Source organism: Carcharodon carcharias, chromosome 8 (genome assembly GCF_017639515.1).
Source record: "Carcharodon carcharias isolate sCarCar2 chromosome 8, sCarCar2.pri, whole genome shotgun sequence".
NCBI classification, from domain to species: domain Eukaryota; kingdom Metazoa; phylum Chordata; class Chondrichthyes; order Lamniformes; family Lamnidae; genus Carcharodon; species Carcharodon carcharias.
In genome coordinates, this window is record NC_054474.1 from 60,808,537 (window position 1) to 60,834,852 (window position 26,316).

Consider the following 26,316-nt stretch of genomic DNA (forward strand, 5'->3'; position numbering starts at 1 on the left):
TCACAATCCCTGCGCCTGTTTTTGGGGATATTCAAATTTTGCCCCTAGGTCTCTGCGTTAGCAGTGCCTTTCAAATCTTTCTTTTTACTGGTCCAGTGATGTATCCATTATGTTATTGGGCAGAATTTTATCAAATCCACCGGGGTCCTGACATCGGCTGGAAATGCATGTCGGTAACATCCACAGGCAGGACTTCCCTCCTAATTTTACGGCTGGCAGCTGATTAAGCATTTGCCGTTGGGGCTGCCATCCTACTCAGGATGGCTGGCTGCCCCCAAGAGCTGCCAGTCCAATCAGAGGACTGGCAGCTCAGCAGCCTCAGCAGTACCACCAGGGAGAGATGGCCACAGCTGAGGCAGGCAATGGTCCTGCATCCTGTATCAGGTAAGCCAAAAAAAGGTTAATAAAAAAATTAATGTTCAAGTGACAGAAGGGGGGATCCCTTTGTGGAAATTTCTGGGAGTGTGGGAGCTGCCTCCCCTGCCCCCGGCACCCTTTATGCTTTGCAAATCATCCCAGGCTGCAGCTAAGAGGCCGTTTCCATTCAGCTGGTGACATCCCCACGTGGCGGTGGCTTGGTGGCGATGGGGGGGGAGGTGGTGCAATCTGCCGTCAGCATTTTGAATAAATGACAGTGTCTTCTGGTAACTGGTAAATGGTCCTAATTGGGTCTTGCATATTTAAACTGACCATCTGCCTCGATCGTTGTGGCGGGCAGCCTGTCCGATCCCATTCCTGCCGTCAGTAAAATCCCTGAGGTGGGAATGGTGAGGGAACTGATCTGCCACAGCTCCCTATGATTTTACTGCCCCCCTGCACTGCCCCACCCTCTCACCCTTGTTCCTTCTTGTGGGCCAATAAAATTCTGCCCCTGGTATCCATTACTGATGGCATCTATGCCATTTTAACTTCCTAAGTCAGACCATTGACTGTCACTGTTCCATAGCTGGATTATTATCTAAAATCATTTTGATATTTGTTCCTCTCTTCATTAATGAAGATGTTAGCAATATATTGATTGAGGAATTGTATATTGGCAAAACAGAGGCCTTATTAGATTGAAAACGTTCTTTGTTTTTTCTCAACAGGACACTTTTTCACTCCGAATTAAAAAAAATGACTGCCTAGCTCTAAGAAAAGAGCTGGACTGGGGCCTATCTAATAACTACATATCAATGCATTGAATCTGCTATTGGTGTTCATGTTTCCATGGCAAACTGGGACAGGTTACAGTCAAGGACTGAAAAAAATGAAGAGCGTGTTACATTCTGGCAGAAGCTAGTCCCAAAAGCCTTTCAGTAACATTTGTGCATCAATAAGCTCCCACTCGTCTACACTCAAGGTCACCACTGGTGCCCAGGATTATGCATTGGAGTAACATTTTAAAAAGAGCATCAGCAATATATTGCAAGAATTGAATTATTTATGAAGTATTTCTTTCAGCTAAGATGCTTAAAGCAGGACTGCTTCTGCGGCCATGAGATTTTATGATCCGTAAGTGCAATTTAAATTTAAGGGGCACATCAGATTTTGAGGAAGAACGGCCAGGATTTTATGCTAGGCGGAGGGGTGACGTTAGTGGAAATGCAAGTGGATGGCGTTCTTGCTCCTGGTGAGTCACGTGGCCCCAACATGATTTAACAGCTGAATGGCAGGATCGCTGGCAAATTTGAGGCATAGGCCGAGTTGTCAGGTGGTAATGAGGGTGGACACTCAATAGGGAGCAGATGCCATCGAGTTAAAGGGCTGCCGGCAGTATGCTGTAGGGCAACGGAGGGGCTCCATCACTGCACTGGATTTCAATAAAAATCTGCTGTGAAAGAAGGGGCTACCACCATCCTTGCCAACTCCACTTCCTCCTGATGTGCTCACCACGACTGTTGACTGTTACCAGATCTCTCCCTGTTGGTACAGATTGTGAAAAGGCAATATGACCACCAGCCTAGAGCAATAGCAGAAGCACAATCATGGGCAGTCCCATGGTTTGATGATGATTCCCCTTGTGCCATTCTCCAGGCTGTGTCCAAACGGCAAGAGGTTCTCTTCCCACGCCTGACCAAGTAAGCTTGGATGGGTGTGGCAGAGATCAGTAGTAGTGAGGTCGTACAAAGGACCTGACAACAAAAGGCTGAATGACCTCCATTCCGCAAGGGTGAATGAGAATCCTAACTCTCAATGTAGGAAGGTATGCATGTGGGTGGTGTTAGGTAGGCTGAGTGCTCTCCGTGGGCCAATAATGCCAACTCAAGGACTGCGGCACCTAGCCAGGCATTTGAGAGCTGGGGCATGGGGGTTGGAAAGGTTAAATGGTACGGAATGTGTAAAATAACGCAGATGAGAGAAGCACCAGAACTCGTGGGAACTACCTTGAGGGAAGTTCCAAGATATGAATCTTTTTATTGTCCCATTGTCCTCGCAGTAGAAGAGGCCCACCAGACATGAGATGACGAGGACTGCTGGTGGAGTGCTGACAAAATGGAGGAGGATCTCTTGGATATGATCAGTCAGTGGTGGGGGGTGGTGGGCAGTTCAGTTGGACGAGGAGAGGCTGGAGTTAGTGCTGGGCTTGGTGAGCAGCCGAGGGACCCTGTCTTGTCACCTGGGGATGAGGGAGTATAGCCTGGATGGGGGAAGGGAAGAGTGTGTGTTTGTGTGTGTGTTTGTGTATGTGTGTGAGTGTGTGCGTGTGAGCGCGCATGTGGCAGTGGATGGAGCCGAACATCTCCATAAAAAACATAATTTGTAGAATGTCACTGTCGGAGCTGCAGTGATATTTTCTCACTCCTCATTTTCATTGACATCAGCAGCCACCAGCCCTAAGGGAGGGTGTTGACCTTTTAGAAAGAAGAGGGCACTTCAGTAGGTTCACTGTCCCATCTTTCTTCCCAGCTTCTACCAGCTCAGATACTTGAACCTTAGTGGGTACATGCATGTCGGGCAAAGTTGTTGCACCAATGAGTTAGAACGCCACACCTTCAGCTACTCCATCAATGATCTTCTTTCCATCATAAGGTCAGAAGTGGGGATGTTCACTGATGATTGCGCAATGTTCAGCACCAGTTGCAATTCCTCAGATACTGAAGCAGTCCTTGTCCAAATGCAGCAAGACCTGGACAATATCCAGGCTTGGGCTGACAAGTGGCAAACAACATTCGCACCACACAAGGTGTCAGGCAATGATCATCTCCAACAAGAGAGAATCCAGCCATCGCCCCTTGATGTTCAATGGCATTATACTCACTGAATCCCCCACTATCACCATGGTGGGGGTTAACATTGGCCAGAAACGGAACTGGACTAGCCATATAAATACTGTGACTATAAGAGCAGGTCAAAGACTAAGAATCATGCGACAAGTAACCCACCTCCTGACTCCTCAAAGCCTGGCTCCAATCTACAAGGAACAAGACAGGAGTGTGATGAAATACTCACCACTTGCCTAGATGAGTGCAGCTCACACAACACTCAAGAAGCTTGATGCCGTGCAGGACAAAGTAACCCACTTGATTGGCACCACATCCACAAACATTCACTCCCTCCACACTGATGTACAGCAGCAGCAGTGTGTACCATTTGCAAGATTCACTGCAGGAGCTCACCAAGGCTCTTTCAAAAGTACCTTTCAAATCCATGACCACTACCATCTAGAAGGACAAGGGCAGCAGATAGATGGGAACACCACCACCTGGAAGTTCCCTTCTAAATCTCTCATTATCCTGACTTGAAAATATATCACAGTTCCTTTACTGACGCTGAGTCAAAATCCTGGAACTCCCTTCCTAACAGCATTGTGGGTGTACCTACACCACATGGACTGCAGCAGTTCAAGAAAGCAGCTCACCACTAACTTCTCAAGGGCAACTAGGGATGAGCAATAAATGCTGGCCTAGCCAGCGAAGCCCACACCCCATGAATGAATAAAAAAAATGTCAGACCAGCTGCTGGAGTCTGTGAAAGTCCAGGCCTCTGGCACTTGGAGGAGTACAGGATACCAGGAAGATTCTGAGCACAGGTAGATGACAAGTCTCTGGAGTCATCCGTGAGACAGCAGATGTTGGATGCCCAACAGGAGGTGCATGAAGATCTGGTGGACATTCCAGAGGGAATATGCACTCTGGCAAGGACAGTGGAGGTGTCCATCCAGATCATGAGCACAGTGACCATCCTCTCATCTTGGTGACTCTCATGGAGAGCCACAACCAGCAGCACATTCAGGGGACGCTGGGTATATGTGCAGGTCTGCAAGCCATCCCATTGTCATGAAGCTCAAGCAGGCAATGTCAATGCAAGAGGGGGACGAGGTACCTGGAGTCTCCATCAGATCTTCGGCTCTCTCAGGAGGGCCACAGCTGTCTACATCTGGAGGCTCCTCTCAGGGTGCCCCTGATGATAAGTGAAGAAACCTGCTTCGGACACCATGATGTAGGCTTCCAGTCTGGACTATGTTAACAGCAAGTCCTTATTAACAACTCATTATATATATATATATTATATACAGTAGAAGGTACAGGTGTGGAGCTGACCCCATTTTAGGTCTTAACCCAACAGTGTCCATCTCCAGACTGACCCTGGCTCTGGGTCATGTATCTTCTTACATCACTATATGGGTGGTACTGTACTCAGGCCCACGTCAACCCTTTGTGTACCAGTCTACTACAGTAAGCATTTTAATCAGAGTGTCAAGACTACCATCTGTGAGTCACGCATTTTAAATAACTACAAATGATTTTGAAAAAACTGTATAGAACTATTTGCTAGTTATATTAGTGTACAATTGTTAGTTTTTTTATAAATGTAAAGGAAACAAAAGTTCTTAAAACATCTGCATCTATAAAGCACCTTACAGAAGCCTCTTTGAAGGTCCTCACATGGCGGCAATTCGTGGAAATTTGCAATGATGATTAATTTGACCTGGGGACATGACTTGTTTTGTAGGCAGCACTAGCTTCTGGCACAATGCTTTTATATGAGAGTAAAAGATTGCGAGAACTTGGTTTGCACTGAATGTAATTTGCGGTTGAAATCTCTCAATCTTTAGCACAGCTTGGTTGATTTTAAGCAAATTGCACAATGTAACCAGCCCGAGTGGTGAGAAACAGCGAGAGCAACAGGGCTACAAACAGCACAAAGAGTGAAGATGAGAGTTCAGTCCAAGACTGTAACCAATTTCCAGTCAGAATCCAGATTTGGAAAGAAAAACTGTGTTGTGACATCACTGGGAAGCAGGCAGGTGTTTAGCTAGTGTGTATTTCTGATCTAAACTGGGGAATACACCGGTGCGTCTGATCTTTTTTTAACTAAGACTTATTACTATCAGTAAAGTTTATTAAGTATTAGGAATAATAAGTATTAGTAACATTTATTAGTATTTGTTAAGTTTACTTGTAGTAAGATTTAGTAGTATTGATAAAGATTTATTTGCAGTACTAAGATCTAGTAATGGCAAGTTTATTAACTAACAGAGAAATTGCAGGACTGCTCCAATCTCAAGTGTGCACATCCTGGGCAGAATTTTCTGGCTGATGTGTGGGTGGCAGAGCCCGCGATGCAGCGCTTGAATTGTTGTGCGCTGATGTCGCGTGAGCGTCCTGACGTCAGTGCACGGAATTGTGATATTTAGGTCGGCCGGTGCACTAGGCAGCGGGACGCACACCCGCCATTAATTAAAGGCCTCGTTAAGGCCCTTAACTTGCCAATCGACGAGGATTTTGAGGGGCCTATGCGAACTTCAGCTTGGCGCACGGGCCCAACAGCCAGGCGGGTAGGTGATTTTTTATTAAAACTCATGCACTGGTGGGATGTGTGGACTCAGAGGGGTTGTTCATGTTTTTCATGAAGTATTTAATGCAGAAAGTGTTGTAAACTTGCCTGTGTGATTGTTAGCAGTTCACATCGATTCCCAAGAGCTTTTTGTGTACTTTGAAGCTCCAGCTCAGGAGTCTGCAGACAGTAATCTTTATCGGGCCCGCAGCTTTCTGGAGGCCTCCATATGGCTTGCGTATGGGTTCTGACATCTCCACTGGGGGCGGCTCCTCTGAGGAGGAAGGGAGGGATAGAATAAGGACGAGGCCAGAAGTGGACAATCAGCCTCTAGGGGAGCCACCTTTGGGAGGCCAGGTGCAGGCACAAGGGGCGCAGGGCCGAGAGGTTGCCCAAGGTGGAAGGGGGCACAGAAGACGCCTCTATTCTACTGCCAGGGTATACAGGCGGCGAAGCAGCTACCTCAATATGAATGAGGTGCAATGCCGAAGGAGGCTCCATCTTTCAAGGGAGACAGTCAACTATATCTGTCAGATGATTGGTCCTGAGATCTCCCCTAACTGTGTGGGTGGACACCCTTTGCCAGTGGCTCTGAAGCTCACAGTTGCCCTTCACTTCTATGCCTCTGGCTCCTTCTAGGGGTTGGTGGGTGATCTTTGCAGTGTCTCCCAATCAGATGTCTACAATTGTGTCAAGCAGGTTACAGACGCTCTGTTCAGATGGGCATTGATCTTCATCCACTTTCTCTGGGACCAGGCAAGTCAGGCACAGCGAGCCAGAGGCTTCACGGCTATTGCTGGCTTCCCCCGCATCCAGGGTGCAATAGACTGTACACATGTGGCCATCAAGGCGCCAGCAGGTGAGCCTTCGTCAACAGGAAGGGCTTCCATTTCAAGAATTTGCAGATAGTGTGTGATCACAGGATGCAGATTCTGCAAGTCTGTGCAAGGTACCCAGGCAGCTCCTGCGACGCCTACATCCTCAGACACTCCAAGGTGCCGGGGAGCTTTAGTGCTCTGGCTCGGCTGGATGGCTGGCTGCTGGGTGACAAGGGCTATCCCCTCAGAAGGTGGCTCATGATGTCTCTCTGCCATCCAAGAACAGAAGCTGAGCAGCGGTACAAAGGGAGCCACGCCTCCACAAGGGGCTGTGGTGGAGAGAGCCATCAGTCTTCTCAAGGTGCACTTCCGTTGCCTGGACCGCTCAGGGGGCGCACTCCAGTAATCCCCAGATCGCATCTCTCTGATAGTGGTAGCATGCTGCGCTCTGCACAATCTTGCGCTGGAAAGCGGGGATGCAGTTGACGATGAAGACCTTGATGCAGTGGATGAGGCTGCACATGGTGTATCCAGCAGTGGCTCAGAGGATGAGGAAGCACAGGGCGATGATGAGGGGCAGCACGCTGACCCGCATTTACACCAAGGAGGCAGGGATATCTGGGCCAGGACAATTTAATCCAGTGAACCTTCAGCTAGCTCCACACACATCGATCAGCAGGACCAGCATTGCCTGGCACTTCCACACATGGCACTTAGGTGCTACATCTTCCACCTCATCAGCTGCAACTAAGGGCTTAGTACAGAAACATCAATGTCCACTCAAACACTCATGAGATGTCTGTGAAACATACAAATGCAGCACAAAGGAAACATCCTCAACCATTGTCAGAAAATTGGACTTTATTCCATCCAATATCAAAGAGAAACTTCTCTATTACAAACATAACTATTTGTTCCCTAATCTAAGACCATTACAAAATCACCAGTGAGTTACCCGGTGAGTGCCTAACGTACCTGATGCTTACATTTGCGGGTGCTATGTCTAGGTGCCGCCCCATCGCTGGGAGTGGCTTGTGAGACAGCCTGCTGACTCTGCTGTCCTGTTGGCGTCGATGACCTTGGCAGGCATCTTCTGGCCCATGGAGCCTGTGATGGCCCCGCCTGGGAGGGAGTGGCCAGTTCCAGAACTGGCACCTCCTTAGTTGTCGCAGCCTCAACTGTTGCAACGGTCACTGGCAGAGGGGCAGAGGAGCTGCTGCCCTCATCTAGCGCGCCCTGAGAGGAGCTCGCAGCGACCACAGGCAGCTGCTGCGCTGACGTGAGGTCACATGGACCTCCCTGCTCACTGCAGATGCATGGGCACCGAGCGGCAACACTTGGTGCCCAGACCATTTCCCACATTGGGAATGACTACCCGTGGCCATTACCACTGTGAGGACAGATAGGTCAGTGCGTAACCCAATCAGAAAAGTCTCCATCTGATCGAAGCCCCTCTCCATGAGAGTTGCCAATCTTTCAGCAGAGTAAGCGTTAAGCTCTGTCCTGAGGTTCATGCCATCACTGACACTCTGCCTGGACCTCTCCTTTGCAGAGTCCAACTGAAGCACACTCTCATGCAATCCTGCCAGATGCAAACACGATTCCTGCCGCTTGTCCTGCAGCTGCTGCATTAGTGACAACTCCAGGGGCACATCATTAGTGCTGGACTCAGCATGTGCCTGGTCCCCTGCAGCCCTCCAGCTGCTGGCGCCATTGGCACTCTCTGCCTGTGGCATCTCCTCCAGTGATTGTGAAGTGCCCTCTCCACTGTGCCCCGGGACACTAGCCGATGTTAAATTCCCCACCGAAGTGTTTGTGTCTGTGCTGGTGCCTGGCTGGCTGAAATGATGTGCTGCAAATTGCATGTCTTGGCCCTCAGGTGTGGAGGGGGGGCTCTGGTGTCTCTGGGCGCGGCCGTGAGGTGGTGATGCTGAAATTAACAACAAGGACACTGCATCAGTTAGCGTACATTCAGTTCAACCTTTCATCCCTTTCCCCTCCAGCCTCATAAGTCACTCACCCTTCAAGGCCCTAATGAGACGAACATTGGTGGGGTGGAAAAGAGTCAATAGGATGCCCAAACATTAGACACGCATACAGTCAGGCTGGTCAGATGGCCTCAGGAGTGCCACATGGCATGTTATGTACCATTGGAGTGGGGAGAGTGCAGAGGTACCTGACCTGGATGCACACTGGCCTGAATAGTTGCAGTGCTGAGGAAACATCACAAACACTTGCGACATTTGCCGTGGAGCACAGGAGATTGACAGGTCACAATATTGACCTTCATACCGTTATAAGGGGCACAGAACAGGTGGGCAGAAAGCAACATTTCCCCTTGGCAGAGGGATGAGTAACGTGGTGGCATTTATCTCAGTTGAGTGCCATGAGGTTGACAGGTGAGATGCTGAGGACCTTTTGGACAGAGTAATGTGGGGCGCACTGGCTGGAAGGGTGGTGGAGGTACCAACCCCCCAAGATGCAAAACGTCTTTGGCTGTGCAGCAGCAATGCCATGGCATGTTAGGCCATGATGATAGTGGTCACAAATGGGATAAGGTGACTTTGGAATGTACTGGAGACTCGCATCCTCAAAGGGATGAGGGGCCTTTGTGTATGACCCACATGTCAGAATGTCTCAGTCTGTGAATGAGCAGTGTTGCAGCATTAACAATTGCAGCAACCATCAGTGGTTTAGACAGTGGGCAGACAGAATGGATGGGACTGCGGACCTCAAATACCTGGACCCCAGCCTTGCCGCCACCTGGCCCCCTGGCCGCCTGCCTCCTCCCTAGCTCCATGGCCTGCTCCTCGAAAGTGCTGAAGTACTGGAGCAGGGCATGCCCAACACCAGTCCTCTGGTCCTCCCTTTGATTGTGCTCAGTTTTTGCCTGCAGAACAGAGACGAGGATTTATTGGGGCTGATCGCTCATGTACTCTGCACGCACACGCCGCACCCCAACCATAGTGGCCCATCTAAGACCTCCAGAGGTTCCTGTCCACACTACTGGTGATCATTCCCCAGAACATAGTACGGCTGGTCCAAACCCCCTCCCCCAACGGACACCTTGGACACATTCGGCGTCCACCATTTTGAATAACACACGGGTCTTAGCGCCCATGGCAAGAAGGTGCAACTAGGTGCAGCGCCGAGGCCAGCAGATAACTCTTGGCCATGACATCTTGAGGCTCCCCTTCCACCATCACATCACCATCAATAAGACATGTTTTGGAGTTCTGAGTATGTGTCTAGCGGCCTCCCCTGCAGGTTGCCCCCAGACTACTCAAATGCGACAAATATCAACATATGCTGCGGGGAGAACCCATCTTCTCCTCAACCACTAAGGCTGATATAAGCATGGTCACTATCTGTTTGCCCACCCAGCATGCGCCAAATGCCCAATGCAGTAATGACAGTAAGATGGGGGCGGAGGGGGACTGAAAGGCTAAAGCTGCCTTCTGGGTCAAAAGGCCAAGGCCGACATTGTACTCACCCTTCCAGAGCGCAGCAAGCCATTGAATCGTTTGAGGCACTGTGTTCCTGTGTGCCGCACATCATCATGGGTGCTTACTGAGTCACCCACCTCCTCCTACTCCTGCCTAGTGACATGGGGGGCCCTCCTCCTCCCATCCTCCAGATAGAAAATATCCTAATGGCTGGACACCTCTGGGGCAAGCATCAGAGAAGCGAGGGGCATGCTGGCCTCTCCTGCAACCTGCCCCCTTCCTCCTGCTCCTGTCCTCTGAGAGCAGCCTCTCTCTCTGTTCGAGTGACCATGGTGCACTCCCTCAATGAGGTTGTCTGGCCACTCTTTATCCATTGGAACCGGTGGTCTGAGCCTCCGCGACGATTTTCCTGTTCTCCACGGGAATCGCTAACCCGCTGGGTGGGCCTTAATTGGCCCGCCTGCACAAAATAGCGGCGCGGCCCGTTTCGGCAGTGGCAATCGGCTGCCCACCAGGCGCCGAGTCAATTGGGCCCGCCCGCCCGTCAAGGGGAAAATTCTGCCCCCTGTGTTATATGGGAACTCCACAGTTCCTGTGTCCTGGATAAGCATTTGTGCAAGAAGTGTCATCAGTCGCAAAAGCTTGAGCTCTGGGTTTTGGAATTTGAGCAGGAACTGACTTCACTGAGACGCATCCGTGAGGTGAGAGCTTTGCAGTTAGCATATTTATAGATGTAGTCACCCCACAGCTTAAAAGTCTTCATGGAGAGAGAGGGTGGGTGACCACCAGACAGTTAAAAAGAAAAAAGCAGGCAGTGCAGGAATTCCCTGATTGCATACCCTTCTCCAAACACTGTACAATTCTGATCCATGGTGCCAGGGTCAAGGGTGTCACTGAGTGGCTGCAGGGCATCCTGCAGGGGGAGGGTGAACAGCCAGCAATCATTGTCCATATTTGTATCATTGATATAGATGGAAAGGGGGATGTGGTCCTGCCTTCAGATTTTAGGGAGCTAGGTAGGAAATTAGCAAGCAGGACCTCAAAAGAAGAAATCCCTAGGTCACTCCCAGTATCAAGTGCAAGTTATTATAGAAATAGGAGGCTAAATGTGTGGCTGGAAATATGGTGCAGGAGGGAGGGCTTTAGATTCTTGGAACATTGGTACTGGCTCTGGGAGAGATAGGACCTGTACATCCCACTGGGGATGTTTCTCACTGTTTGAACTGAGCTCTTGTCTTCCGTCTCTGAGTTGTTCCTAGTCCTGCTGTTCTCACTGATTCTCGCCACTTGGACTGACCTGTATATCTCATTAGGATTGGACTTAAACAGGGCCGTGACTGAGTTGTTTGCAGGGGTGTTTTGCTAATGCTATTGGGGAGGGTTTAAACTAACTTGGCAAGGGAGTGGGAATCAGGAGATAAGATCAGAAAGAAATACCATAGTGCACAGGATACCGGGAGAGATAAATAGCATTAGAATTGGGAATAGTAACTTAATAGGTGGAGTCAGAATAAGGGCAAAAGTAATATAGTCTAAATCAGGGTTGCTGTGCATCTGTGTGAATGCAGGAGTGTGTTAAATAAGATTGGTGAGTTACAGGCGCAGATTGCCAAGTGGAAATTGATGTGGCTATAATAGAGACTTGGTTCAAAGAAGGGCAAGACTGGGTATGAAAGATTCCTGGATACAAGTTGTGCAGAAAAGATAAGGAAGGGGGAGGGGTAGAGATATTGATTAAGGAGAACATTGCTGTGTTTGAGAAAGAGGATGTCCCAGAGGAGTTAAGGATGGAATCTATTTGACTAGAGCTAAGAACCAAAAAAAGGGTGCAATAACATTGCTCGGTATAGCCTATAGGCCACAAACTAGTGGTGGGGGTGTGTAGAGGAGTGAATTTGCAAGGAAGTTACAGATAGGTGCAAAAATTATAGAGTAGTTATCTTGGGAGACTTTAATCATCTGAATGTAGACTGGGATAGTAGTAGCCTAAAGGGCAGAGAAGGGCAAGAGTTCCTAGAGTGTGTTTAGGAAAAAATTCTAATGCAGCATTTTCCCGATTGAGAAAGGAGGCACCAGTAGACCTGAATCTTTGGAACGATGTGGGCAAGTAAATCGAGTATCAGTAGGACAACATTGAGAGGACAATGATCATTGTATTAAAAGGTTTAGGCTGACTATGGAAAAGAACAAAGAACAATCCAGAGTAAGAATAATTAACTGGAGGAAGGCCAACTTCATTGGGGTAAGAACTGGCTAAATAAATTAGAGTCAAAGGTTGGCAGGAGAAATGGTAACTGAACAATGGGCTATCTTCAAAGAAGACAAGAGTTTGGGCACAATCAAGGTATATTCCCTCAAAAGGGAAAAGTAGGACAAACAGATCCTGAGCCCACTGAATGACAAAGGAGATAGAAATTAAGATAAAGAAGAAAGCGTGCCTATTACAGATGCCAGGTAGAAAATACAATCAAGAATCAGGCTGAATATAGAAGGTTCAGAGGGGATGTGAAAAAGCAAATAAGAGAAGCGAAAAGGGAGTATGAAAAGAGACTGCCAGCCAAAGTAAAAGGGAACCCCAAAGTCTTCTATCAGCATATAAATAGTAAAAGGATGGTAAAAGGAGGAGAACAGCCAATTAGGGACTAAAAAGGGGATGTACTGATGGAGACAGGGGTCATAGCAGATGTATTAAATGTATACTTTGCATCTGTCTTTACCAAGGAAGAAGATACTACCGAGGCTAGGGTGAAAGAGGAAGAAATTCAAACACTAGAAGAGTCTACAATTGATAAAGAGCAAGTATTGGATAGGTTGCTGGCTTTCCTCCAGTGAAGATAATAAATATTAACTTTATTATTGAAGTTAATAAAGCACCAGGACTGGATGAGACACATCCAAGGATACTGAGGGGAGTGAGAGTGGAAATTCTGGAGGCACTAGCCATATTTTTTCAGTCTTCTTTAGACTCAGGGATGGTGCCAAATGTCTGAAGAATTGAAAATGTTACACCTTTGTTCAATAAAAGCATTTTAAAGATAAGTCCAACAACTACAGGTCAGTCAGTTTAACTGAGGAGGTGGGGAAACTTTTAGAAACAATAATTCAGGACAAAATTAATAATTACAGGGATAAATGTGGCTTAATTCAGGAAATCCAGCATGGATTTCTTAAGGTAAATCATGTTTAACTAAATTGCTGCAGTTTTTTGAAGAGGTACCATACAGGGTTGATGAGGGCAATGCCATTGATGTGATGTACATTGACTTCCAAAAGGCATTTAATACAATACCACACAACAGACTTGTGAGCAAAGTTATAGCTCATAGAATAAAAGGGACAGTCACAACATGGATACGAAATTGCCTGAGTGATAGAAACAGAGAGTAGTGGCTACTGGTTGTTTTTTGGGCTGGGGGAAGGTTTGCAGTGGTGTTCCCCAGGAGACAGTGATGGGACCCTTGCTTTCCCTTAAAAATATTAATGACCAAGACCTTGATGGGCAGGGCACAATTTCAAAATTTGCAGATGACACGCAACTTGGAGGAATTGCGAACTGTGAGGAAGATAGTGTAGAACTTCAAAAGGACATAGACAAGTTGGTGGAATGGGTGGACAGGTGGCAAATGAAGTTCAATGTGGAGAAATGTGAGGAGATTCAATTTGGTAGGAAGCACACGGAGAGACAATGTGAAATAAAGGTTACAATTCTAAACAGGATGTAGGAGCAGAGAGACCTGGGTATCTTTGTGCATAAGTCATTGAAGGTGGTGGGACACACTGAGAGTGCGATTAATAAAGCATACTGCATCTTGTATACGTTGAACTTGTATAAGATACTGATTTAGCCTCAGCTGGTGTATTGCATCCAGTTCTGGGCACCACACTTCAGGAAGGATATTGGAAGCATTGGAGAGAGTGCAGTAAAGATTCACGAGAATGGTCCCAGGGATGAGGAACTTCAGTTATGAAGATAGATTGGAGAGGTTCAGACTGTTCCCCTTAGACAAAAGAAGGCTGAGAGGAAATCTGATAGAGGTATTCAAAATCATGAGTGGACAGGGTAGGTAGGGAGAAACTCATGAAAGGATTGAGAACAAGTGTTACAGATTTAAAGTAATTGGCAAAAGAAGGAAAAGTGATATGAGAAAAAACTTCTTCACACAGCTAATAATTAGGGTTTGGAACTTACTGCCTGAGAGTGTGGTGGAGGCAGGTTTAATCGAGGCATTCAAAATAGATTAAGACTGTTATTTGAAAAGGAACAATGTACAGGGTTACAAGGAGAAGGCATGGGAATGGCAATATGTGAATTACTCATTTGGACAGTGGTGCAGACACAATGGGCCAAATGGTCTCCTTCTGCGCTGTGATTTTAACAGAAACTACAGGCCAATATTATAGAATGTGCATGGCCTTTAAGATTCCCAATGTTTTCAGATGCACAGATTCAATTCACTATACGATTAGGTATTTATAAACCTTTACATTGTCAAATAGATCAATTCTACCTGGAGTATATTGACAAAAATTAGTTGAAGCACTCTTCCTACATCCTGAGGTAATAAATTGTAGGGAACCGACAGCACAACTGTGGCTTGCAAAGTTGGATCTACAAGGAGAATGAAGATAGCCTTCAGCTCCAGTAAAATTCTATACAGATCAATGTAAAGGATCTAAAATAAGAGCACAGCCAATAAAAATCAAAGTGGTTTTAGCTGCTCTTCAGAGTTTGCTTTCCAGCCACACATGCTTTTATTTTATTGCGAGTAAACTTGATTAAAGACCGGAGTATATTATCTGAGTGAAGAAAGGAAATACTTGTAACAGAAATTGTTGTGTTTGGTGTTTTTTGAGCCTCAAATTTCAAAATTTGTTTCTCTGTAAAGTTGTTTTTTCTGGGTAGCTAAACAAAGCTCCCTAGTTACTAAGGGAAATTAATATATTTATTCGATAATCATGAAGTGGACAGCATTCTACTAGACTGTTAGTAATTAGGCTCCTCAAAACAATCATTTATGAAGACAAAAATTAAAAAAATGACAGGTAACATTGTTCCTGTTGTGGCTATACTGTAAGGCAACAGCTATCCATTTTCCATTGGTATAACAATGCTATTATTAAGTTACAATATGCAAAATAATCACATACATATGCAGTGAGGTATCATTTTCCCATGTACATAGAATAGAGAACCATTTAATATATTTATGTGGACTTCAATACATTTATACACCTCAATTCCCCATTTTATAATGAATTCAGTGAACTAGATCATGGACAAAAAATGGTGACAAACTGAGCAGCATGCACAATATATCTGAGTTGCAAATAAAGGAAATAGATAATGCTTCTGTTTACTGCCAACTCAAAGTACCCTAGCGTGGATTATTTTTGGTTCAGAATCAACACAGCACTGAAGTTTATCAATTAGATTTCAAAATGATTAGCTTTTCTTTTCAGGAAAATGGTAAACTGCCTAATTAATTTAAGTGACAATACTACACACCAGATGCATAATTTATTTTGCAAGGAGCTTGATAGGAATAATAATGATGGGCAGACTTCCTGACTTTTTCTTAAAAGCAGTAGATGACGTAGAATGACAAAGAGTCCCAGAGAAGTGAGTACTGAAGCTAATGGCATGGATGCATTCAAGAGGAAATTAGATTAAGTATATGAGGGAAAAAGGAATAGAAGGATATGCTGGAAGATTTGTATGAAGTAAGAAAGGTGAAGGTTTGTGTGGAGCATAAACATCACCAGTGATCAGCTGGGTCAAATTGTCTCTCACTGTGCTGTAAATTCTACGCAATTTAATGCATAGGAATAGCCCATCTGGCTGACCTAGTCTATTATATGGGTTAGGATTTTATGTCCATCGGGCAGGCAGGCACACACCGGCCTGATTGGGCATAAAATCTCGCATGATGATGTCAGGTGAGCGTCCCGACGTCATTACGCACTCACACAATCTTTCGGTAAGCAGGCGTACGAGATAGTCAGCAGTGCATCCGCTGACAATTAAGAGGCCTATTAAGGTCCTTAAGCAATTAATTAAGTTGTATTTTTTACTGCCTGCTCAACCGTTCAGTTGGCGAGCGTGCAAATAGGCCATGGCAGCCTTAGCATTTTTTACGAAACTTCATCCACGGGCGGGATGGTAGGTAAAAAAACAAGTCCCTCTTCATGAGTCACATGTGGGGACATGTTTATATCAAAGATTAAATCATTATTTTCCTTTGTCCAAATCTTCAGCTCCCTGAGGCAGCTCTGTGCCCTCAGGGAACTGTCAGCGCGCGCTCCCCCACACAGGCGTAGACTTCTGCGGTCGCTCTCCACCACCCCCACCACCCACCCCCCCCCCCCCCCCCCCCCCCACCCCCCCCCCCCCCCCCCCCCCAACCCCCAGCCTGGCAGAGTGCTGAGCCTTTCAGTATACCTTTCATGCAGGCTGACTGTTGATTGGCCAGCCAGCGTGAATTCGTTGTGGGGCCAGGTTGCGGGCGGTGGTCCGGTTTGCAGCTGCTCCCGGACCTGCCCGCTGCACCCATCCGACAAAGGGAAAATCCTGGCCATGGAGAAAGAAGGAGCTTGGATTTATATTTCATGTATTTAGGCATCCCAAAGATGGAGGCCGTAGAATTTGGTTGTGTCATGTCTGTATTTTTGGTGGTGTAGGTGCCATTTCTGGTCCAAAATGGGATCCATGCCTATGGGCCATGTCGGACGTCATTGTGGTTAGGTTCTCAATGTGGATGCTGGGCACAGATGCTGACCTATGTAGAGTAGGAGGATTGTGATGATTGTAACACTGATTTAACTCTAGTGCCATTTTCAACTTCAACACTTTAGCTAACACATCTGAGCAAGTGTCCAGTAGCAGGAAGGACCCCCATCACTGCTATTTGAAAGAAGCATCCAGTTTTTTCAGGTTAGTTTGATTTTTTACTGGCTGCTGCTCATTTAGATTGATGAAGTCTACGGTCCCCATTTTTGGAGGGATTTTTTCAAGGCTTCAAAGGTTGGCTTATAGGCTGACATCTATGGTAGTTAAAGAAAGGATTAGATATTAGGGAGAGGCTTATAATGTTTCCAAAAAGAGTAGTATTCATGAGGATTGGGAGGATATTGCAATTCAGCAAATTAGGACCAATAAATTGATAAAGCAAGAGAGCAGACTAGCAAGAGACATAAAAACAGATTGTTAACATTTCTTTATGTATGTAAATAGGTAGAGATTAGTGAAAGTAAACAAGGGCCCATTAGAGGCAGAGACAGGTGAAATTATACTGGGGAATAAGGAAATGGCAGGGAGATTAAATACATGCTTTGTATGTGTCTTTATAATGGAAGGCTTAAAAAACATTCTGGAAAATAATGGGCCTAGCGAGGATGAGGTACTAAAAGAATGAAGGAATATGGGATGAGGATAGTGTGGGAAGGTGGAATTGAGGGAAAAGGTTAGCCATGACCTTATTGAATGGCGGAGCAGGCTCAAAAGGCCAAATGACTTACTCTAGTGCCAAATTCTTATGCTCTTATGTTTTGTATGTCTTTGCCTGTCCTGGTGTTTCTGTACGAAATACTACATCAGTGGATGCAGCATAGGTGGGGGAAGGATATTGATTTTTAGTTGGGAGTTGGAGCTCAGTTGTGGGGAAATTGCAAATGGCTTTGTAGGACAACTTCGAGCAGCTTTGAACCAAGAACATACACACATATGAACATAGGAATTTGGAGCAGGAGTAGACCACTTGGCCCCTCTAGCCTGCTCTGCCAGTCAATAAGATCATGGCTGATCTAACTATAATTTCAACTCCACATTCCCACCTACTCCTGATAACCTTTCAACTTCTTGCTTATCAAGAATCTATCTACCTCCCCCTTAAAAATATTCAAAGACTCTGCTACAACCATATTTTGAGGAAGAGAGTTCCAAAGACTCACAATCCTCTGACAGAAAAAAATTCTCCTCATCTGTCTTAAATGAGCAACCCCTTATTTTTAACCTGTGGACCCCTAGTTCTAGATTCTCCCACAAAAGGAAACATCCTCTCCACATCCACCCTGTCAAGACCCCTCAGGATTTTATATGTTTCAATCAAATTGCCTTTAACTCTTCTAAACTCCAGCGGATACAAGCCTAGTCTGTTCAAGCTTTCCTCATTGGACAACTCACCTATTCAAGGTATTAGTCTAGTAAACCTTCTCTGAACTGCTCCCAATGCATTTACCTTAAATAAGGAGACCAATATTGTATACAATACTCCAGATGTAGCCTCACCAATACCCTGTATAACTGAAGCATAAGCTTCCTACTTTTGTATTCAATTACCCCCACAATAAACAATAACATTCTATTAGCTTTCCTAATTATCTGCTGTACTTGCATACTAACCTTTTGCAATTCATGCAGTAGGACACCCAGATCCCTCTGCATCTCAGAGTTCTGCAGTCTCTCAGCATTTAGGTGAAATGCTGCTTTTTTATTCTTCCTGCCAAAATGGATGATTACCCATTTTCCCACATTATATTCCATTTGCCCGATCTTTTCCCACTCTCTTAACCTATCCATATCCTTTTGTACACTCGTTACGTCCTCTTCACAACTTACTTTCCTACCTATCTTTGTGTCATCAGGAAATTTAGCACCTTACCTTTGGTCCCTTCATCCAAGACATTAATATAAGTTGTAAAAAGTTGAGGCCCTAGCACTGATCCCTGCAGCACACCACTCATTATATCTTGCCAACCAAAAAAAGACCCATTTATGCCAACTTTCTGTTTCCTGTTAGCTAGCCAATCTAGAAGAAGGTATGGCTTTGCACTGCACTACCTTGGCATGGGTGACAGCAGTCCGGGTTGGTTGCCTATTGGCAGCAGCAAGAGGATTGGTGAAGGAGCAATGGTGAGAGAGGCTATGCTATTCCTGAGAGAGGACAGCAGGTTCTTGTTCCATGGAGCTGCTGCAGCTCCCCCATATGTAGAAATTATTGTTTTGTTTAGTGTGTAATGTACCTTTAAGAGTAATACTTGTTAAGGAAGATCACATGATCAGTAGTAACCAATGGGAGAGTAGCACAGGCTATCTCAGATGTCAGTGCAGAGATGGAGTTGAAGTTGAAAGTACACATGTAGTTGCTGAGGGGTGTATTGTTAATAAACAGTGTTTCCACCCAAGAAGTATCTGCTGATCAGCTTTATCTATAGCACCAACTCAGCCAAAAGGTGACAAGGATCCATGGGATCCAGCAAATATAAAACAAGATTAAACAGAAGAGATCAAGTTGAAAAGAAATCGGCACTGTTACTCACTCAGCAATTGTAATTAGAAGTTCCGTTTGAATCAGAGAGGTTATTCCCTCTCAGAATGCTGCAATTCGGAAAAATTGACCCTTTCAATCCAGCCACAGATGATTGGTCTCATTTCAAGTGAACAAGATTACGGGGGAAGCAAAGAGGTGAGCGATCCTCTTAAATACACGTGGGAATAAAGCCTACAGCTTGATTCGCAGTTTGATGGCACCCAGTGCCCCAGATTCAGAAAATCATGAAGGGTCATTACCAGCCAAAGCCATCAGTAATGATGCAAAGGTTCAAGTTTAACAAAGCTCAAGAAATAGAGCTCTGGGGATGACATTTGCTTGTTATGTGGCAAGTTTGAAGCAGTTAACAGAACATTGTGAGTTTGGTACATCTCTAAACAACATGCTCAGAGATCATTTAGAGTGCGTTGTGAATGCGGGCACGATTCAGAAGAGACTATTATCTGAAGCAAATTTGGATTTTAAGAAGGCGTTAGAGATGACACTGGCCATGGAAAGCTCAGTAAGAAATTCAAAAGCCATATAGGGAGCGCAAAATGGTGCCGTCCTCCACTTTGGACAGGAAACTCCAGCCAAAAAGGGCGCGAGAATGCAAGACTCTGCTGAGAAGTGGGAAACAGCCCCTGTTAGTGGGAAAATGAAAAAAAAAAGACTTAGCAGCGAAAACAAAGAATAATTTCAATAGAGGCGGAAACAAGCAGCATTATAATATTGGCGTTTTAAAAAAATCGAATGTTATTATTGTCACAGAAATGGACATAAAATGAAACAGTGCAAGGAAAGATTCAAGCAGACTTTTAAAGAAAAGAAAAAACCCAGTGAGATTTACAATGTAGAAGAGCCTGAAAGAACAAATTCAGATATTTACTCATTTAATTTGAAGGTTGGAAAGAGGGAACCAATATTGGTAACAGTGAAAGTAAATGGCAAACCTGTTAGTGGAGGTGGGCACAGGAGCTGCTACTACAGTAACTGGGGAATATATCTTCAGATATCTGAATTATGGTGAACATCAATTAAATTTAGAAGAAACTGCTTCCAAATTAAAAACATACATGGGTAAAGATATTCAAGGTAAAGGCATAAGCAGGGTAATATGGAAGCCAATCGGTAAAGCTACCAGTGTTTGTACTGAGATGCAGAGGACCAAACCGTCTAGGGTAAAATTGGCTCAGGGAAATCAGTCTTAAGTGGCCACTGAGATTCCAAAAGGAAGCTGGAAGCATTCCGGTTTTGGGAAAGAAGTGTGTAAGGACTCAACAAGCTGAAGAAATGCAGGCTGTGTTAAGTCAAAACCTGGAAGAACAGCAGAAGAAACATGAAGAGACCTTGCTTGATGACAGAGTTCGAGACGAGGTAAGCAACCTTCGAAAGGAAAAAGAAAACCTGTTGAAAGACCATCACATAATACAAGATTCCCTCAGGTCTATGTTTGTACCACTGGAAAAGTATGAAGAGAAACAGAAAGAATTCAACACTTCTCTGAACAAACTGAAGAATGAGTAGGCAGAGAAGACACAACAATGTTCAATTTTCCAGGAGGCAGCAAAAAAATACAAAAAAAGCGATGGAAGAGCTGATGAATCAACTACATGAAGCCAAAGAGACTTTGGAGGCAAAAGCTGCAGAATTTTCTAAGGCCAGAATATTGCTGTCGACGTTTGGGGATGGGCTCAGCACGCTGATGCGCAAAATGACATGAGATGACGTCGGGCTTTGTCCCGACATCATCACGCGTCATTCCAATATTGCTTTCAGCAACGCGTGCTGGAGGCAGCTGTGCGGCCGCTGAACTGTCAAAGGTCTATTAAGGCCTTTAAGAAAGTCACTAACATCATTAACACCGTTGCCCGTCCAACCTTAAGGTTGACGGGCAGGCGAAGAGCCCAAGCAGCCTTTGCGTTTTCCAGGAAACCTCATCCACATGCGGGATGAGGTATCCTGAAGGATTTACAAAATTAATAAATTAATTTGGTAAACTTGACAAACATGTCCCAGCTCACGTGACACTGTCACATGAGGGGACATGTTTAAAAAAATTTTTACTTGAATTTTTAAAAACTTTTATTGCCCATATGATCTCCCTGAGGCAGCTCAGTGCATCAGGGAGATTGCTGCTCTCTTTCATGTGCCTGTGTACGAATTACTCTTCCTCCTCCCCCCGGTTACACAGGTAGCGCTGAGCGCTACTGGCTGTGTGTTCAGCTGGAGGCCCGCCTGTGTAAAATGGCGGCACAGAACCGATCGGGGGCGCCACTCTGGTCCGCGCCTGCCCATGCCCACCCCCGCAAAACCCACCCGTTGGGGGGAAAGTTTTACCCATAGGTAAGATGCAGCTCTAAGAAGCAGACAGATGGGGTAGAATTTTTCAGTTGGCATGTGGGAGCGGGCCTGACGCATAAAATGACACCAGGCATGCGTCCTGATGTCACTGCGCGCCACCGCAATATTTTGTTTGGCGGGTGTGCGCTGGAGTTGGCTGTGTGCCCACCGAAATGTAAATGGCCTTTGAACACTGCCCATGAGCGGGATGAGGTTTCCTGAAGCTTTTATTAAATAAATAAATACATTTTCATAAATATAAAAACATGTCCCAACTCATGTGACACAGGAGGGACATGTTTAAATAAATGTTTAAATCATCTGTTTAATTATTTTAATATCCATTCAATCTCCCTGAGGCAGCTCCATGCTGCGCTAGAAAGAAGAAAAGTGCATGTTCCAAGTGAGGGAGGTAATTTATTTGGGTCACTGAGTAGATTCACAGGGCCTCCACCAGGTTGAGGAGAAAGTGAGAGCCATAAGAGAGGCACCTGCGCCAAAGAACACCTCAGAGCTCAAACCATTGCTAGGGATGATCAATTATTATGGGTGGTTCTTACCCAATTTGTCTACAATGCTGGCCCCCCTGCATTCTCTACTCAAAAAGAACCAGCATTGATCTTGGGAGGTGCCCCAGAAAGAAGTTTTCATAAAGGTGAAACAATTGTTGCACTTGTCCAATCTATTAGTGTATTATGACCAGACAAAAGAGTTGGTGCTGACGTGTGATGCATCTCCCTATGGAATGGGAGCAGTGCTCTCTCATTGGATGGGCGATGGCATGGAACGGCCAATAGGATACGTATCAAGAACGCTCACCACAGCCGAAAATGGATACTCGCAGATAGAAAAAGGAGGCCTGTCCATCATCTTTGGTGTCAAGAAATTTCACCAGTATGTACATGACTGCCATTTTATAATCGTTTCAGACCGCAAACCATTGCTAGGATTGTTTAGTGAGAACAAGGCTATACCATCCATAGCCTCAAAGAATACACCAATGGGTTTTAGTTCTGGTGGCTTTTGAATACACTGTCGTACATAGGCCTGGAAATAAAATTGCAAATGCCAAAGCACTTAGCTGTTTGCCTTTACAAGAAAATGATGAGCAAGTTCCTGTGGAAGGACTTGTTTTAATGTTAAATTTCTTAGATTCCTTGCTGGTATGTGCTCAACAGATTAGAGACTGGACAAGTCGGGACCCAGTCCTATCTCAGGCACAAAAACAAGTGCTACATACATGATTGGTCACAGGAACCTGTATCTGGTGAAATTAAACCATACTTCAACAGAAGACATGAAATAACCAGCATCTTATTGTGGGGAACACGATTGATAGTTCCTCCAAAGGGCAGGTAGCCACTTTTAATTGAACTACACAGTGCATACATTGGAATTTCCCGAATGAAGACCATACTTTCTTTTTCATTACAGGACTACCCCTCACACAACAGGTGCTACACCTACAGAGTTAGTGTTGAAATGCTGCCTCAGGATGAGATTGAGCTTAATAATGGCGACTTTAGAGGGGAAGGTGGAAAGGAGTCAGGAAAGCCAGAAAACTAACAGGACTGGCAAACTCGTGAGAGGAAGTTTACCATGGGAGAGCCGGTATATGTGAAAAATTTCGGGGAAGGATCAAAGTGCTTACTGGGTGAAATAAGTGCGGTGACTGGACCCTTATCTTACCACATGGAGGCAAAATCAGTATAAAGAAACAGCGCACAGAGACATTATTGCTGCAGCGGGTTGGAGCAATTTGTTCAGTCACTCCAAAGCCGTGCCTGGAGACCTTGGCTGATTGACCACCGAGGTGAACTCCAGCTCGCAGGGCTGATGAGTAACCATCTTTTGAGTAGGTACTATTGCTTGGTGACATTAATAAAGGTGTACCACATTTAGTGGAACAATATCCAAGCTGTTGTGTGCCATTGATACCTCGAGGCAAGAACTTTTAGACCAAGTAGAGAGTCCTACAGCTTCTCACACTAAGCACTGCTGCAAGACCCAGCCCCACATTTCAAAGCTTGCACACACTGGCAGATATTCATCCATGACAGGAACATCACTCAAACACATTACACCACATTGACTGACACACTTTCCTCTCTCTTACAGGACAAGTTGGCACAAAACACAGGCAGCATCAGCAGCTAATCGATGGGCAACAGCCACAAGCTGTACGTCCTCAGCCTAATGGAGAAGAAGGTGGTTGCCAACATTAAAGCTGACATGACTGAAGCTGTGATGTTGGATCCCGTGGATCCTCGTTGCCTATTTGTTATGAGTGGTGGCAGAGTTGGTACTATAGATAATTTGTAAACATGTGGACTATTTAAGGAAGGGAGAGACAAATCACCAAGATTTGGTTCCACCATTGATCATGACCGGGTCTGTGTTTCCTGTTGAGGATATTCAACCCAGGACAGACACATCTGATGTTCCTGTGAGAGTTGAGGATACAGAACTGCAAGTGCTCACCGAAGCACCTGATGTTCAGGCAACTCCGGAAAAGGAGGTTCCTGACAAAGAACCTGAAGTTGTGGAGCTGTGACATTCCACACGTACCAGGAAACCACCTGAAAGACTGAACTTGTAAATAGAATATGTATAGCCGAGTTGAAGGGGGAGGAATATAGTAATTATGGTTTTGTTTAGTGTATAATGTACCTTTAAGAGTAATACTTGTTAAGGAAGATCTGTATCTATGATCTGTAGTAACCAAAAGGAGAGTAGCACGGGTTACCTCAGAAGTCAGTGCAGAGATGGAATTGGAGTTGAAAGCACACACATAGTTGCTGCTGAGTATATTGTTAATAGACTTAATGTTTCCACCCAAGAAGTATCTGCTGATCAGCTCTATCTATAGTACCAACTCTGCCACCACTCATAACAAATAGGCAACGATGATCCACGGGATCCAACATCACAGCTTCAGTCATGTCAGCTTTAATGTTGGCAACCACCTTCTTCTCCATTAGGCTGAGGACGTACAGCTTGTGGCTGTTGCCCATCGATTAGCTGCTGATGCTGCCTGTGTTTTGTGCCAACTTGTCCTGTAAGAGAGAGGAAAGTGTGTCAGTCAATGTGTTGTAATGTGTTTGAGTGATGTTCCTGTCATGGATGAATATCTGCCAGTGTGTGCAAGCTTTGAAATGTGGGGCTGGGTCTTGCAGCAGTGCTTAGTGTGAGAAGCTGTAGGACTCTCTACTTGGTCTAAAAGTTCTTGCCTCGAGGTATCAATGGCACACAACAGCTTGGATATTGTTCCACTAAATGTGGTACACCTTTATTAATGTCACCAAGCAATAGTACCTACTCAAAAGATGGTTACTCATCAGCCCTGCGAGCTGGAGTTCACCTCGGTGGTCAGTCAGCCAAGGTCTCCAGGCACGGCTTTGGAGTGACTGAACAAATTGCTCCAACCCGCTGCAGCAATAATGTCTCTGTGCGCTGTTTCTTTATACTGTTTTTGCCTCTGGCCTTATGGCATATAAGGCAATATCTGTTTTCAGCTCATTTAATTGGCCTTTTACACTAATTACATCAATGTATTTTCCCTTGTCTTCATGCCCTGGTCCTCTTACAAAACCAAGCTTGAAGGACTAGAGGCAGCCTGGCTTCGCTTTGTTATCTCTTACACTGTTATCAATCCCCAGGCTGGCACAGACAGACATCTTCATTACCTCTAACGAGCTCAAAAGAAGCCTATCTTTCTCAGAGTTCGAGGTCAGTTCTTCTGCAGAGCTTAATTCATTTTACAGACCTTGCTAATTCTGACAAGACTGTATCTTGCCTAAATTGACTATCCTGCCTTGTGCCAGGGCCACAATAAAATTCTTCTGGCGGAGAAGAAAAGAGTTGACGTTTCGAGTCCTCATGACCCTTCAACAGAACTAAATAAATCTAAGGAGAGGGGTAAAATATAAGCTGGTTTAAGGTGGGGTGGGGGGGATTGGTGGGGGGAGAGAAGTGGGGGGGGGGGTGGTGTGGTTGTAGGGACAAGCAAGCAGTGATAAGAGCAGATAATTAAAAGATGTCACAGACAAAAGAACAAAAGAACACAGAGGTGTTGAAGGTGGTGATATTATCTAAACGAATGTGCTAATTAAGAATGGATGGTAGGGGACTCAAGGTACAGCTCTAGGGTGGAAAGGCTGGCAGGGCATAAAAGATTTAAAAATAATGGAAATAGGTGGGGAAAGAAAAATCTATATAAATTATTGGAAAAAACAAAAGGAAGGGGGAAGAAACAGAAAGGGGGTGGGGATGGAGGAGGGAGTTCAAGATCTAAAGTTGTTGAATTCAATATTCAGTCCGGAAGGCTGTAAAGTGCCTAGTCAGAAGATGAGGCGCTGTTCCTCATCACTGCTTGCTTGTCCCTACAACCACACCACCCCCCCCTACTTCTCTCCCCCCACCCAACCCCCCCCACCTTAAACCAGCTTATATTTCACCCCTCTCCTTAGATTCACTCAGTTCTGTCGAAGGGTCATGAGTACTCGAAATGTCAACTCTTTTCCTCTCCGCCGATGCTGCCAGACCTGCTGAGTTTTTCCAGGTAATTCTGTTTTTGTTTTGGATTTCCAGCATCCGCAATTTTTTGTTTTTATATTTTTTTTGTTTTTATAAAATTCTTCCTGT